This window comes from Lepeophtheirus salmonis, chromosome 8, assembly GCF_016086655.4.
Source record: "Lepeophtheirus salmonis chromosome 8, UVic_Lsal_1.4, whole genome shotgun sequence".
In the NCBI taxonomy this organism is placed as follows: Eukaryota; Metazoa; Arthropoda; class Copepoda; order Siphonostomatoida; family Caligidae; genus Lepeophtheirus; species Lepeophtheirus salmonis.
In genome coordinates this window covers 35,575,372-35,591,496 of record NC_052138.2, presented here as the reverse complement: position 1 = coordinate 35,591,496, position 16,125 = coordinate 35,575,372, and the positions used below count along the sequence as shown (strand labels likewise).

General features: G+C 31.8%; 1 protein-coding gene across 2 annotated transcripts in view; it reads left to right on the top strand.

The window, feature by feature from the left end:
- The first annotated feature begins 328 nt into the window (after positions 1-328).
- The window catches only part of Aplip1 (JNK-interacting protein Aplip1), a 58,138-nt gene continuing 42,341 nt past the window's right edge, over positions 329-16,125 (top strand). For both annotated transcript variants that reach the window (XM_071890494.1, XM_071890493.1), the window contains exon 1: positions 329-820. The gene's annotated coding sequence lies outside the window, so the exon portion shown is untranslated. The remainder of the gene's footprint in view (positions 821-16,125) is intronic.

The following is a 16,125-nucleotide window of genomic DNA, read 5'->3' as shown; positions in this document are numbered from 1 at the left end:
CAGGCTCTGGAAGGCTAATTGTCCAACATGTGGATAAATTAAAGACAATGGATGAGTCCGACCATCATATAAGAACTATTTTGTTTTGATTACCGAATAGATGAATGGGAAAACATTTAAAAACTATGGATTTCTTTATACAACGCCTATTATATCACTAAGTTTGAACTTATTACGAATCAAGCCTGCTTCAACACGAGTATATGCTCCATGCAGATATATACATACATATGTATAGAGATCGAAGTAGAGAAATAAAGAAAAGGAATATAAAGACTGAGGGGGAGAGCCTTTCTAAAAATCGATTTAAATCCTTCGTCCTCCGCCAGAGGGGAACTCCAAAAAGAAAAGAAAAAAGTACACATACATAGACATAAATAAATTTTGTTCCTCTTTTGTAATTCCAGTAATGTTCATTAGTTCTTCTTCAAGAGTCATCGTTCCTTCATCCTCTTCTTTTCCTTCTTTTGTTTTTTTCAATTTTGACAAATTTTTTTATAAATTTCCCCACTCAAAAAAAATAAATAATACCTACACCAAGGGAAGAATACAATACAATAATAATCCGTATAGTGGACTAGCTCTCTTTCAAAACTAATCACCAAAAAAAAGGGAGGGGATATTTACAACAAAAAGGAAAAAGAACCGCTCCGTATAAAGACGAAAAATGAAGATATAATAGGACAAGGAACACTCCACTATTTTATCGGGAAATCTTTAGTTACTCAATATAAAACATGGCGGATCAAGAGTTTGAAGAATTCACTGATAATTTAGACTCCCTTCCCTCGCATATGAAGGGTGCTGCAAGTAATTATACGTAAGTCCAACCATTTCTATGTAGTTTTGGCTCACTCTCCTTTCCTCTGCTCTCTGTATTTTGCGAATTTATTTGTTCATTATTTTAGTAAAAGTCATGAATCTTTTTATTTTTGTATAATACTTATAGAAAGGAAGATAACAGCGTTTTGAATAATATATGTAATAGGACGATATCTTCAAATACGTTATAACAAATTGCTTTCTTTGCTAATTTTATTAAAATAAAAAAATAGGGATGGTCACTCAATGTGTTTTTAATTATATTACTCTATAAAGACAAACATACATTATAGTAAGTCTACCTAATGTGAAGCTACTAATTGAATAAATGAAAATGCTTCGAAAATCGACTGGGTTGTCAATGTCAATCAGTGGTTTTAAGAAGGGGGATTTTTTAAAGGAAGGATCTATATTTAGTACTCTGAGGAAGTGCTATAATAATTGGCTTCATTCATTGATGGAAGTATATACAATTTCATGAAACAGTGATTAATCTAACTGATAATGTTGTGTGGATATGAAAATAAACATCAAAATATTTGATCTGTCTACAAAAAAAAAAAAAAAACAAGGTAGAATTATTCCTCATTTTTATCAACAAATCATTTTAATTAATGCTTTGGAAGCACAGTAAAGTATACTTAAATCAGCAAAAATCCATCCCCACAATAAAAAATTTAGACATAGATTGACTGATAGGATGAAGTTGGTTTTGTATTTTTAATAGGTTCAAAGTTTAATTAAATGTTGTCAGTATATATTCATATCTATCCAGCTGAGACACTTTAGTCCAGAGGGAAAGGTGTCAGACGCAACTAATTGCACCATTCTTGGTAGCTGAGGTTTTACCCTGATGGCACTAGGACACAAAAGATATTGTATCGATTATATGTTTAAAACACAATATACGAAAAAAATGGTTGGATGCTGCCAAAAGTAGCTGGCGTCGTTGGGGGCTTGAAATTTAAGATCATTTTCTCCTTTGATGTCCCAACTGTCTGTGCCAACGTTAAGTATTAACCTTTAGGTATTTACTTCTTCGTGGCCACTATGAGGCCTTCTGGGTCTTACTGGACAGCAGGATTTTACATTAATACTTGTCTGACTGTGCGGGCAAATTGTTCTATACGACATATTTATACAGTTTTTTATGACGTCCCAACGGACAGGCTGTCCCAATTCATGCCAACTAAGTTTGTTTTGACATATGGCACCGTTGTATTATCGTAATCATTAAATTCTACTTTATATTAACAAATTGATATCGACATCAATTACTTTTTTAACGCAATGCATAAATTTCAACTTTACAAAGAGTAGTACATGTGTGTTTTTTTTTTTTTTGTAAGATAGGTAAACACTTTTCATAGTCATTCCTGTATAACTTACAACTGAGACATTTTCCTAATTTCACATGCTCTTTGAACTAGCACAAAAGGGTCGTAATCATTTCTTCAGCTCCGGCAATCCCCTTAACTTTTGGCCTATATAACAAGTAAAAACATAAATTTAGGATTTCTCCTTTTCTTGATTTTAGTTCAAGTTTTTTCTTTTTGTTTTTTTGCATCACATATACTTATAATCACAGTTTCGGAATTGACTTGTTAATTTGAAGAAAATTCCATTCCTGTTTTTATATCAACTATTATAATTGTTAAAGAGAGACAAAGAGATTTGAATATGTTGTGTTTCAATGTACATTAAGTACATTAAGAGTTAAAAGTAGTTTCCTCCCAAGAGTTTTTTAGGATTAAAATACATAAATTTTGTACATAATAGAGTCTTTTTGCAGGCACAAATATTGCGTAGTAACCCAAAAGTGACCTCACGTTGGAGACATACTTACTTTTTAAACAAAATGGAAATATTTCCAAAATATTTGAAGGAGTCCAGTAAAAAAATTGTTAGTATAGAGTAAACTTTTAATAAGTTAAGCGCAGAGCAAAGTTGGTTATTCCCTAGTATGATTCCACAGCGTTTGACAGCTATATGCTAGCGTTATTTAGTCATTAGTTGACTCAAATTTGTATTATTATTTTTCTAAATTTGTCATTTAGTTTTTTCTCAGCTTTTAAACAATATTAAGTAGTGATGAAAATATCTTGTATTTTTCAGCTCTCCTGTTATTTTAGAATTGGTAATCTTAAGAATGAATTTGATTTTCCTTAGCTGTTGTAATAATCATTTAACTTCTGAGGTGTGAATTTCCTTTTTTCTTCCATTTTATTATATTCTAAACGGGATTGAACATTCGTGAATGCTCATAAAAGACAGAAAATAACCTTGAGGAGATTTTGTAGAGGTTCGACATCGAAGTAATCATTACATATGTCCTTGTTTATTTCCTTCTCCCCCTCCTCCCTTATTGCAGCTAATTGTAGCTCTTCTAATGAAGCTTCATAACAGCTAAGCTGCTCACCTCCATAATATTTTGCAAACTATCCGAGTTACCATTATGATTTCCAGTTTCTTATCTTTTTTAACATGTACAAATATACACAATTTTCATCACTACAAGCAATTATAATTATACATTGAATTCAGCAAACTACAATTTCAGAGATCAGCATATTATATATATATATATGCTAGTTGTGATCATTGAAATGTTTGAAAGGAAATTTCATCTAATGACCTTAAAAAGGGAAACTCTATACCATTGTATAGAATATAACTAGTGTTTTTATTTGTTAAAAATTTTGGTTGTATATGCTTCCAACATGAATGATTTCCAGAAGGATGACGTGTTTGGAAAAAGTTATACTTATAGTTAGAATTGATATTCCATGTTAAAGACAATTTTGAATATATTAATTCATCATGAATACACATTTTCTACTATGATAGTAGTTTGAAGTCGTACAAATGTTCTATTTTGGATGTTAGAAAGAAAAAACAATGTTAAGTAGAGTCTATTGGAAAAAAAAAGTTAAGATAGCACCATACTATTTACCTAGGAAAAACTTATACCAAAAAATAAAAAGTCTCACCATATTTAAAAGTATAGGAAAAATAACTAAAGACAATTTTAATGGATTAGTTACTGAGAGTATATGTCTCATGTGATAATGAGGAGTGAATGCTGTTGTCGTTGTAATTCAATATTTTATTATACTCTTGTTGTATTTTTATTTTCAAAATGGGAATTTTGATGCATTTATCTATTCAATGTGCATATTAGCTTGTATTTTAAGAGATGTAAATTGTAATTTGTGGTTATGCAGAGGTAATATATTAGAAATGTAGGTACCTCAAAGTATATTAAATTAAATAAATATCTTGTGAGTGAAAGAGTGATAATTGAGGATGATAATTCAAAAAATATATTGAGAATATCTTAAAAAATTAGAAGACACATAAATATTCAATTAACTGCCGCGAAAGGGGTTCTTAATTAGACCATCGTTAAAGACAATGTAAAAGATTACAGAAATAATCCAAATTAACCCTCTGTTAGTGAACATCCTTTTTTAAGACGCGGTTAGTGAACTGCGTAACAGGTATAATCCAAACATAAAACGTATTTAATTACATAATAAACACAGTCATAATTAAGAAATTTGAATTCTGAATATTTTTTTAACTATTTCATTCCTTTTGCATTGATATACTTGTATGAAAATAAAACATCAGGAAATAATGCTTGCTTTGTTTTAAGATAATCTGAACGATATAAGTTTGGGGGGTTTTAACAAGCTATAATTTGTTATCATTATTGTAAAAATATTAAATTTTAACTATCTTAGATTAAAATTGATATAAAATATTCACTACTTAATACAAATTTTTGAAATCAAATCATTTTTAATCAGGTTGCACGTACTATATAGAATAATAGCTACAATATAATAATTTTGTAGCTACCTGTCTATCCCTCAGTACCTGACATTGAAAGGACCCATGAAATCAGAAGAAAAAAAATTACGTTTTAGCAAAGCAGTTAATTATACTGACATAACCTCGATTGAAAGTGGCTAACTATACGATTAAATTCTATATGTCTACCAAACAAAAAAAAAAACACCCTAATTATTGAATGCTGAAAGTGTGACAACATTATAAAAAGAATATATCAGGACTACAAGACACTAGAGAGTAAAAAATTTTTACATAAATATTAATTTGCTGCTTAACATAGTCCATAATTAAGTGATACAGTGTATTATCAATAAACAAGTATTGTTATTACTTCAAATTCTAATTTAGAGTATAAAAATGGGTATAAATGCCTTTCTTTCTCCCTACCTATTATCTCATTTTAATCTTTGTCAAAAATGCATTACGCCATTTACTATAATGGTATCTTCTATTAAACGTGACCAAATTTTTTATGTGTTTCTTAATTAAACGTTACCTATATAAAGAAGATAGATACTTTCGAAATGCCTACAACTTACAAGGCTTGTTGAATTGATTCCCAATTATAATATACGGGGATTTTAAATTAGGAAAATTACAATTATTTCATAAAATTAATTAAGCAATGCACAGATATTTTGCTTTTACATGTCCTAAGTGAAGTAAATCACTCAAACCAACCACCTCACGCTTCAACCATAGCCCCAATCTAGGCCTGAACCATGCACTTTGTCCATGTTGACCACTACCTCAAAAATGGAAGTGTCAATAGTTTAATGTGAGCGTTTACAGGACTCTTTCTCTCTCTCGAAGACACCCCACACATAGTAGTCCAAGGGGTTCAGACTTGGCATGCTCAGAGCCCACATTTCCTTTGCCCAAGATATGGACAAAGTTTGGAGTTTTTTCGGCCCGGCAACATCGTAAACAGTTGATTTGCACAGCTTTGTAAGCTTCATAATCTCCTTAGGACTGCACCCGTCACGAAGGCAAACAATTATAGCCACACGGAGGACGTCTAAAAGATTTTATAGTTTTTTCTTATAGAGTTTTGTCAGTTAAATCTGATGAGCACACTTTCATAAACGAGATCTCAGGGTTGCCAATACATATACTGAGTCTAAACTTGTTCCAGATTAAAAATTACCACTCTGTATATTGCAATACTCTGTTTAATCCAGATACGATCAGTTTGGGATCGGCTATTTTACTCTACATTATTCCGCTCCACTCGTATTGAAGTTATTCACATGATATTAAAATACACAAATAGCCCATATTGTTCTTTAAAAGATATATACAATAAGTTTGCAAGTATCCATACATATGGAACCAATTCAACAAATTAACTTTGAGAAGTGGATTGAATTCCTCTTTGAGAACAAACTACTTTTTTTTTCTCTCATCGTTAACTTTCTATGTGGCCTGGTTTATTTTATTTCCGGACTGATAGCATTTTTAATCATTTTTCACCTCAAAAACAATCAAAAAATTAAAGATATGTATAATAGAACAAATGTAAAAATGTTTAAAGACATAGATGCAATTATTGGATGTATGGAAAGAAAAAGAAAGTCTTTTGTTGAAAATGGAGAGTAAAAAAAAGATAATAACTGAACGAGAGATTATTATGTTGTCATTTATATTGAGAAATATGTGGCTCGTCAATACAAAAGCAAGCTAGAATGATTTTTCTGAAAATTGAGTGTGGATTACATTTGTTTTCTTCGACGAATAATTGTCAATGTCAAGTAGAAAATAGTGATTATTAAACCTTTGGAATCGCTGCAAATGGTAGTTAGAAAATTAGAAAGCCCATGTTTGCTACATCATAATTGATGAACAAAAGCATTACTAACGATGCAGATATATCAATTTGGGGAGTACTCCTAATTAGAACTTTGTACCTAATGATTGTTACTCCATAGAAAAATACCTTTGTTCAGGGAAATAATATTATATTTTACTCTATAAGAGAAGGACATACAAAATTGGGGCATAATTATTGAGTAAAAATAGTTACTTTATTCATGTTTGAAGAAGAGATTATCCCTTTTTTTATATACTACGTAATCCTTGTAATATTTACAATACATATTACACAATGCTTTGTTAAGTAATGAATATATTTGTTGCTCTCAATACAAAATCAAGCTAGAAGGATTTTTCTCAAAATTGAGTATGGATAACATTGATATTCTTTTACAAATTATAGTCATATTTTAACTCTTTTGAGGCCCCGAAAATAGCAATACTTTAAGTAGACAAAATTGATTTTCAAAATTAAATAATGAAAAATAGATTCATTTTATTTGGAAGGGTTGATTGCAGGGATAATAAAGCGCGGTACAACATAACTGAATGAGGCTGTAGAAGTAATAGCGGGGTTTCTTTAAATTGGCGAGATTTAAAAGTAGTTTTTTTTATATAAATACAGTCAGTCACTATAAAACTTTAGAGATCTAAGGAATGTGCATAGGCCGTCAAAAAATGATCAGATAGAATCTGTATAAATAATTCACTTTGTGGGGGTGTCCTTTATGGTTGCTCACATTGTGGGGCCTAGAAGGCGCAAACTCTGCCTGAGGGCCTTTTTTTACCCTGATCAGGCTTAAACAGGGTGCCGATTTTTGGGTAGAGGTTCATATAAAAGAGTTTCATTCTATACTAAAAAAAAAAAAATGTACATTATTAAATGCATTTTCTCTAAAAGATGAATGAAATATATTTGCATAGGTATAAAACAAACACAAAAATAATTCGAACCATTGGCATTAAAATATTAATAATAAAAAATATGAAACAAAAGCTTTAATTTCAATAGTAATAAAAAAAGACTTCTACTGAACTTTTGAGGTGCATAGCTTTTTAAACTGTCTATGGATGCGTATCAGGCGACGTATAAACTTCCTATTGTTAATCAAACTTGAAGGGTAGTAGAGAGTAAGATACCTGGCATATGATAGACCATCTAGATCAGGGATCCGGACTACGTATAAGTCTCTTAAATCAAATAAAATTTTAAACTATACCGGGGTGTGCAGAATTATTTACCGATTTTTGTTCAGAACATATCGCGGACAATAATGACATTTCAAATGATTTGAGAAACAATTTATTCATACATTTTTAGAATAATAAAATAGTTTGTGATCAAATTTAATCAATGTAGCCACCATTTGACTCAATGACACTGGTCAGGCGACGTCTGAAGCTGCCACATCCTTGCTGGTTGTAATTGGCGTCCATGGAGGCCCAGGCCTTGTTGACAGCAGCCTTTAAGGCATTTATGTTCTTGTGTCGTTTTTTGCAGGGCTTGGTCTCCACGTGCTCCTAGATAGAGAAGTCTAGTGGGTTCAGATCTGGGCTCTGAGGGGGCCAGTAGTCCTTGGGCCAAAAGTTCATGTTGTCCTTGAGCCACTCCTGAGCTTTCTTGGAAGCGTGGGCGGGTGATCCATCTTGTTGAAAACCCCAAGGAGAGTTGCCGACTATGGATTTGATCCACGGAAGGACCTTGGACGCCAGAATCTTCACATAATCCTCCGCTGTTAATCTGTAGCCAGTGGGGAACTATACAGGCTTCATGGCCTTCCCGTTGGAGGCCACGAGACCCAACATTATCACCGAAGCAGGATACTTTGTTGTTGCCACATAGCGGTGCTTATCTTGCACATCTCCAAAGCTCACAACACGGTCATTTTGCCTGTTGAAAACAGGATCGACCGTAAAAGTTTTCTCATCTGAAAAAATGATAATGCGTCCGGATGAGCTCTTGATATCATTCAAGATTTTCTTGGCACGCCTCAGGGACTTTCCTCCAGCCCTTTTCAATGCCCTTGAAACAGTTGATCTCGACGTTCCCATCTTTCTGGCCATGTCGGCAATGGACCTGTTGGGAGTCCTCTTGAACACTGCCTTTACTTGCCTTGTTGAGACAGTGGGCTTCCTGCCAGCCCCAGGGGAATGCTTGAAATCACCCCCAGCCTCCAAGCGCTTGGAAACGTTGTAAATTGTTTATTTTAACAGTAAAAATACGAAACAATCAGATTGGTTGCCACAAAACCTCTTAAAAAGTATATTTAGATCATCGGTAAATAATTTTGCACGCCCCGGTAGTTAAAACGCTCAGCACGTCTATACTTTTAACCGGAAAGAAACAGAAAAAAGGCCCGACATCATATGGTAGATAGCAAAATAAGTCAAGCATACCAACTCCCATAAATCTTTTATGTACTCCCAGAGTGTCGCCCTGATATTATTTCTTCACAATTTTTAAAATGAATTACATATATAGGTATATTTTTTAATATTATAATCAACATATTATTTTATTTGATACTATATTTTAATATTGCTTAGTAGTACTTTATTAGAAGTGTAGCTATAAATGTGTATTTCTATATGACCGCCAAAATTTATTTGTAGAAATAATAAAACGCTTAGGGATAAACGAGAATTTGTATTCTTGTTCTTTTGAACACGGGGCATAGTATAGAATAACGTATTACTTTGTGTATTTATGAAAAAGAATGCATTATGAATAGATGGAGTTTTTTCATTGTTGGTGTCAAAAGTGGCCTCTATACCCTCACAAGGTTCTTTCCCCTTACTTTTTTTTATGTCTCTCTCAATAGTCTGGAGTAAAATCCCGATATATCTTTCAAGGAACCACATGGACTTGAGGGGATTGGCGTGGTCTGTTTTCTTTCCTTCCTCCAAATCCAGTTTGAACTTTTTGACAAAGCCCTTCTTCCTCTCCAAAGTTTCAGACTTGCTGGCTGCGTAGGCAGTGGTCCTGGAGACTCCCAACTGCTTGGATGTTGCAAATGGAAAGTCATCGATCACGTTCAAAGTGATATTTTTCTACACTTGTACAACAGAGTTTGTCTTGTAACTAATGGTTTATGATTTAATATATCGAAATATGAATTAATTTCAATCATTCGACCTTCATTTATTATTAAATATGTTAATGTTTACATATTAATGGACGGGATTATAAATTGAAGCGTTCAATTGATTTTTATAAATTGCACCAAAAAAACTTAGGTCCTAAATTAAGAATTAAGCCATTAGTTTCATCTAGTAACTACATAAAAGGATATATATTACATTAAACAACAGTAAAAGTTAAACGATTACTTATTTCATTTGATAAAATGGTATTTGCTCCCAAAACGATTCATTAAGCCTCTTTGATCTTTTATGATTATCTCTTAAATGTTAATTAGAAAACAAAATGTACTAATAAAAACAGCCAGAAATATCCCCATTAAATAAGGATTTTCTAAATCTTCTGCAAATTGGATTTAAAGAAAATTCATTCAACTATTTTATCTACAATAAATAATTTAAATTATTTTTGTAAAGTATGTATTTGCATCTCTCAACTTTTCTTACTACATCAAAAAAATCCCAAAATCATTCAAGTAAAAGTTAGCGACTTCTGCCAAATCATAAGTTGTAGACAATTGTTCACGCCTTAGCTTCAGCTAATTCCATTTATATCAATTAGCGTTTACAACAATTATTGTGAAAAGTAAAAATTTTAGAAAGCTGACAAAAAAATAGATAGTATTTAGTTAATGCGTTAATGTCATGATAGGTTCTTTTAATCATATGTCTTATATTTTAAAATTTCATTGTCATATGCATGTCTTTTGACTATAGAGAATAAAAGACCGTTATGACTTTGCTACCACAGCAATGTGTTCATGTATGTATTCTTTATGTTGGTCTTTACTTAAAGACATAAATTATATGAGTTTGTTTTTGGAATACCAATGTGTATCTCTCTGGTACTTTGTATTTCAGTCTTTTGGTCATAGGTATGTGTTACACATAGAAATGTAAAGGAATCTTTTATAGACCTTCCTTTATCTTTTTTTTTTCTTTTAAATATTCCCTTATTTGGCCAGCTGGAGTTGTACTGATTAAGTATAAGTGAGCATTATAATAATACCATTAATTATGCATCTACTGATATCAAAACATCAGCCGATTTAGCTTCTGATGCCACCTTTACAAAAATTCTGATACCGATTTAGATTCCTTATTAATATTATATATCAAGAAATGACATAAAAAAATAGCAAAGTGATTAACTTTTTTAATGTTCAACTTTTTATTAATTAGCCCCTGCGTACTTTATATCTATTTTTTTCCCTGAAATAATTTTATAATGTGAAAAACTTTTCACGGAAGTAATGTAACGAAAAAAAACCTGTTTTTTCTGGATTTTATTTTACTAATAATTAATTACCTATGTAGGGTTTTTATGATGTAAAATTATACTAAACATACTTACCAACAGGGCTGTTTCACTTCTAAAAATTGTTGCAATTACAAATTTTTTGGTTAAATATTTATGGTTGAACCTGAATTTTGTTATCAGCTCTATTATTATTGCATTTATTTTATGTGAAAATTCAAGAAAAAATCCTTTCATCCGGTACCTCTACAGCCCCTAGTCTTAAACCTAGGTTAGTCTATACTATGATCCCCACTTACTTTTATTCGTTGACATTACAAACAATAAAATCAGAGTTTTCTTTGACTAACAAATTATATAAATAAGTAAGCACACGTATCGGGGGAATCGGCATTATTCAGCCGATTTCCGATGCATCAGTACACCCCTAAAATTAATCCATCCGACCCAGGAATTAAGACAGTTACCAAGTTTATCATGCGTGTAGACGTAGACGTACATTTATATATAAGAGCATTTTCACGTGACGTCACAGTTGGGATGTTGTTCATTTTGGGGGCTAAAACAGCAAGTTTCATAATATTGAAACCCCTTTTTTTCTCAATATTAAGGAAAGTAATATATTGATGTCAAAATGAAACCTACAAATAGAAGGCCTTAAGCATTACAGTTTTAAAAAAAAATATTGATAAATTGCCTTTTTTATTAAATATATGACCCTATCATTTATTGAAAGTATGTTATTACATCATTATACAATCTTATTTCTGTATTTTGGAGATATATTAAATATTATAATGGAAATAATAAAATATTTTTATATAAATATCAATCTTTTTTTCGTTTCTAATCTATCAAAACTTTTAAAAAATTGTACAAATCTGACACTTTTTGTGATGTTCTGTAGATATTACTTTGATTTAATTAGATTATTATACTTATCATTGGCATTAAGGTGTATTCAATGAAATTGTTAAGTCATTTTTTCTTTATAAAGACATTTAAGTGAGTTTTATCAAGGTTCATTGTAAATTTGTTCATTTTATATTTAAAAAATGTCAACTTTGAGGCTCAAAAATGACGTCAGGAAAAAAATACTTTATAGGTGTTGCAAGAGGAGTTGCTCTCAAAGAGACTTCCTTGGTGGGTTACTTATTGTACGTGTACGCGTATACCCATTATACATAAATATATGATATATCAGGAGCAGAGTTGCTCCCACATAAGCATCCTTTAATCAGCTAAATAGAGTTAATATAAACACATAACACACGAATTCGTATACATGGTCCATAAATGTGTTAACACACATTTAAAGTTTTAAAACAAACACCACGTGATCAATATGTATTTTTATTCATCAAAAATGTGAAAATATATGGGTTTTCCATTAATTATATAAATATTTAGTTCAATAGATTCCAACCCCTTAATAAACGAAATATTAAACACCAAGTGTGGTCTTATTTTTTGAATCGCAATCGGAAAACGGATATATATCTACCAAAATATCCAGTGTCGTCATCCTACCGGAGAAAATTCTTAGAAGTTTCGATTTTTGTTTATAGTACTCATACTCAAATGAAAGATTCTATCCATTATAACTTTAACACTTTTTGCCCCCTACATCCTTGAATTGGCATCCTTTTAGGTGCCAATTCAAGTGGAAGACCTGCAGTGTCCTTCATCCAAACACCAAGGCCCTCAAAACTACTGTCAGCTAGAACTGCGACGTCTTGACATAAAACTACATTAGCAGCGGGTTCCATTCCTTCCTAGAAACCATCATTTGCTCTAAAGGCGGCTACACTAATAATTAACAAAGCTCTGATACACATCATTTTATAGTATAAATCTTGTTGAAATTATATTGCTAATAAATAAATTATATCCTAAGGAAGTTTAAAATTTAAAGTGTTCAAATTTGGAGGGTCCACTCGGTATGTCTTACACCAATAAATATCCATTTTTTAAACGTTCATCATGCTAACATAACTAAACCGGAGTGATAATTCAAATTATTTTTGAGTTATCAAACTAGGGACACAAAAATTTCACTAGCTTCATAATTCATCATTTAATTAATATATTACAAATTCTCGTGACAGAATATACACATATATCACCTGAGGAAAACCTAGTAATAAATATTGTGTTTGAAACATGTTTTTATAAATAATATATAGTTGGAATATGAATCTGCTGGCAAATGAAAAACAATAATTGCGACAAAAAAAAATGTTTTCATAAATTTGGGTACATTTAATCATTCATAAAATATCGGATCTGAAAAAAATTTTAACATCTGCCCATGTCCAATATATAAATCTTCATCATTAATATAAAAATATCGATTATAAAAGTTTTAAGTTCTAAATAGGCATTTTATATTTAAAAAGTTCTGTCCATCTGCTGTTAATGTTTGGCCGTATAGAAATTCTACAATATCCATTTTTTTACGACTGTTCCTTATTACAATGTAAATGAGAAAGTTAATGGATTTGTACTTTTTTTTTACAACATTGTGCTTTTAATCGATTGAATGTTTGTAAGTTAACTATTTTTTATTACTTTTTGTAAATGAATTTTTTTAATATATATCTACAACAGTAAATGTCTGATATTTTTACATAAATTGCTTGTAAATAACAAGAATGCCCACGTTTTGGTATATGTTGGAATTGCATTCCCTCTATTTTCTTCGTCCACCCAAACAAAAACACTTTTGTAAGTCGAAGTCAAATGAATTAAGAATGTTCTTAATTTCTTTAGCAATGATGTCAGTAGAGCATGAGGAAACTTAACTATAATGTCCGACAGGTGATGTAACAGTTCTGTAGTTTGTTGTTTTAAATAACTTTTTAAATAAATGGCTAAACCTGGGAGAAACTTTCACTGGGTCTACTTTAGTTTTAACACACACCTTTATTTTATATTAAATAATATTTTTGATAAGAGCAACATATGAAATATAACTAAGCCTCATTGCCCTATAACTTATTCGAATTATCGGTATTGTTTGCCGTCAAGCCTCTAGGGTGAGTTTTTGGTTGAGTATCGGGCAAAGAGACAAAGTAGAACTATAAAATCATACTCCACATCATCATGCCAACAGGCACAGTTCTACTTTCCCATCTGATTCACCGAAGTTCGACCTATTATCACTCATTACTTTGCCGGCAGATGAGGCCACTCTCTGTTGCTTTGTTTACAGACTAATATAACTAAAAAACGCTTATGTGCCATTGGTTTAAATTTATCTAAATATAGCAATAGCTATTAGAAAGGTATTTCAAATATTTACTTAAATAATCTAATAATAGATTAACTGACGAAATAACATCTATTCGTTTTGTACCAAATGTGAATGGTTATTTAGTTTGACAGATGTGTCTTAATAAAAATACACATTAACGTAAATAAAGGAATAGAGAGGCTTTACACCTACACATAACTTTTTTAAGCAGTCTTCAATTATTAAAATATGATATTTTTTTTGTTTTTAACCTGGAAATGAGAATGCTAAGTTTTATATTAGCCAAAGGGAATACCAAGTGGTCCATTGAAATCTGAACACTTACTAATTCAATAGCTAACGCAGGTTGAGTGATTGAAATTATATCATATTTCGATATATTACTTAGTTAGAAAACAAACCTGAGCGGCAGCTTACGTACAAATCGAGAAAATGGCACTTGAACGTAACTCCCAAACTTCCATTTGCGAACCCGTAGCAGTTGCTTGTCTCCAGGACCCCCGTCTACGTCATAAGCAAGTCCAAAACGTTGGAGAGAAAGAAGGGCTCTGTCAAATAAGCCATACTGTACCTGAAGGGATTAAAGAAAATAGCTCAGGGCAATCCCCTCAATTTCATAAGGACCCATACAAGATATTACGGAGTTACATAACAAACTGGCCAGACAGCCATAAAAAAGGGGGTGGAAAGAGCCTTGTGAGGGTGAAGATGACATTTTTGACATTGCAATCAAAGAAATCCTCATCCTCTATTGCAAGACTCTATTGAATGAGTCTATTGAATGGTTTTGAACTCTTTTTTTTGACACTTTTGGCCCCCTACAGCCCTGATGCAAGCCCCATCAACTCCACCCTTCGGGTAAATCTCGAGGGGAAGGCCTACAGTGCCAGTCATATAAACACCAAGGCCCTCAAAGCCACTGTCAGCCAGCACTGGGACGCCATGTCAGAGTACTACATCTGCATTGGGTTCCAGGCCTTCTGCTGCCTAGAAGCTATCACTTGCTCTAAAGGTGGCTACATTTATGATTAAGATAGCTCAGATCTATTTAATGTATTAATTTTGTTAAAATTATATTGTTAATTAATAAATGATATCTTCTTCAAGTTTAAAACTCAAAGTGTTCAGATTTTCCTGGACCACTGGGTACAAGATATAGGCTTTCTATTTTACTTATTTGCATTCCCTTCCTTCCTCATAATAACAAAGGGAGTTTTCATTATTTTACTATGAAGAAATGTAAATAATGAAACTCTGCCCCATCGTTTGAGAAGTTCTGTTCTACCATTTTATTTACTAATATAAAAAATATGAAGGAAGATGGTTGTGAAATATAAAATAGCTGCAGAGTAAGGCATCACGTATATATTCACAAGATGTTATCTTTAATGTATCCCGCAAACTTTTTTTCTTAAAGAAAAAGTAAAAACACAAGAAATAAGTAAGAAGTTGTCAGACAATTTTTTCAAACTACTATGGAACTATTTTTCATTTAATAGTAGTAGGAATGGTTGACAGATTAAAAAGATTTAACTCCAGTTCGACAAACCAACGTTCAGAACACAACATGCAAGGGGCAAGAGTAGAAGAAAGATCAATAGCTGACGAAAGAACTGAATGTAAATTTTCATTTTAGATGAAAAACGCTCACTAATTGAAAAAGCAAATAAATCGTGATCAGAAGAGACAACTATTCTCAATAAATTTAATATCTTTATATTTTTGGACTGCATAGAAAAAAGACATTGTCGCACAAAGGAATAGAGCCCCTAAAGATGTGGCCAAAAAGGATAAGCAATCTCCTCTTTTCGTACACGGTTTATCAATGATTGTCATCACAGCACGCCCCACAAGCAGTCTGAACATTGTATCCATTCAATATGTACGTTCATAATATGTCTATGTTTACACAACTCGTTTACATGGTCGAAAAGGGATTATTTCGGAAGAATTTTGCACTAACGGGCAGCAGTAACCG